Genomic DNA, 1,741 nt, shown 5'->3' with positions numbered 1-1,741 from the left:
ATACCGACTTCAGGACATGGAAGGTCGAGACCTCCCCCATCCGTGGAACGCTGAACACTTGAAGCGTTATTTTCAATAATTTCTCATTCTTGTACTGATCAGTTATTGTATTTTCTTTTCGGCAATCTTCACGCTTGAATGTTCTTATTCTTCTCTCACATGATGTAAATTTATGATCAAATGGGCTCCACTTTAATCACAGCAAGCTTATATCTCAGTTATTTGTGTGGTATTACAATAACGCTTTGATTGCAGCCTCAGCCAGACTGAGCATGAAAAGTCCCAGCCAGACTAAGCATGAAGAACTCAGTCCGACTGAGCATAAAAAGTTTCAGCCAAACTGAGCATGAAATGTAATGACCCCAAAATGCGTAGAGGAAATCATCCTTATTTAATATGGGGTTAACGTGGTTTAAATCAATTATATCCATTGGAATTGACGACCTTTACTGTAACGATCTGAAATTTTTCCTTCCGCTCGAGCGGGGGAGTTGGCGCTCGAGCGGACTTTTGGGGTTTTCAGTAATTTTGCAGGTGGACTGAAATTCTGGGAGTGGTGATTTTCCGCTCGAGTGTAGTAATGGTCGCTCGAGCGGACGAATTTATTGGTCTTCGAGCTCGAGCGCAAGGTTGGGCGCTCGAGCGGGTCGCCTGGTTAAGTTTGAACTTCTGAGGCACGTGGGCTCATTTTTGACATTCTTATTAATGTATTTGGAATGTTCTTACCTTATTTTGGGGTATTGATTGAGGTGGTGGTATGATGGTAAAGGAAGATTGAACCAAAGAATATAATTCGGATAGTTATTCTACGATCATCCGTCATTCATTTGTCCTTTTCTTTTTTCACACTTTGAATTGGGATGTGAGGTTAGAACCATTAGAAAACTTATTTCCGGGGGTTCAATTTGGACACAAGAACGACCTAAAACGGAGTCCGGATGGGAGAGTTATATCTGTTTGAAGTTTTGAATTCTGTGCTGGAAGCAGGTACGCTCGAGCGGGAAGATAGATGCTCGAGCGGGTTTTACGGGTCAGCAGCTTAAAAAACGGGATTTTTGGATCATTTCATATATTTTCTTCTTCCCTCTTCCTTCCTCTCTTCCTAGGTCCAAAAACCTAACTCTTAAACCTTTGATTTCAGCCATTCTTACCAACAAGCCACCATGGATCGTGCATCAAGGATGAGGAATAAGTGAAGATCAACTTTTCCAAACGATTAGATTGTGGGATTTTCGAGAGGACGTTTTTGACCTAGCTTCTTTGCTTCCAATCTTGAGTAGGGGGTTCTCTTAGCCTTGAATGTTTATGATTCAAAGTGATTTTGTTGACACTTTGGGATTTTGTTGACATTTTGGAATTTTGAGTTGATTATGGGTTAGAAACATTAATGGCTTGTTGTTGATTCACAAATGGGGCTTCTACTCCAATTTTCAAAGGATGTTGAATGTTTTTAGCATATTGATCTATAGTAATTGTTGATTTGAAGATTTAACTAAGAAAGGAGGAAACCCCCAATTTTCTTTAAAACCCTAGGTTGACCCTAGGTTGATTAATGATGATAACCAATGATTTGGTCCAAATTGAAAGTAGAATAATGAAATTGGTAGATTGAATTACATATGTACAAGTTTAATTGGAATTTGGTTATACTTGAACGTTATGTTTAAAATTTGCGAATGAATTTTGCTATGAACATTCTGAATCATGCTATTATGTAAGATGAAAATTGGGGAACAAGATT

Source organism: Camellia sinensis, chromosome 8, assembly GCF_055761805.1.
Source record: "Camellia sinensis isolate YWXY chromosome 8, ASM5576180v1, whole genome shotgun sequence".
NCBI lineage: Eukaryota > Viridiplantae > Streptophyta > Magnoliopsida > Ericales > Theaceae > Camellia > Camellia sinensis.
The sequence above is the reverse complement of the archived record's forward strand: the minus strand, read 5'-3'. Positions refer to the sequence as shown.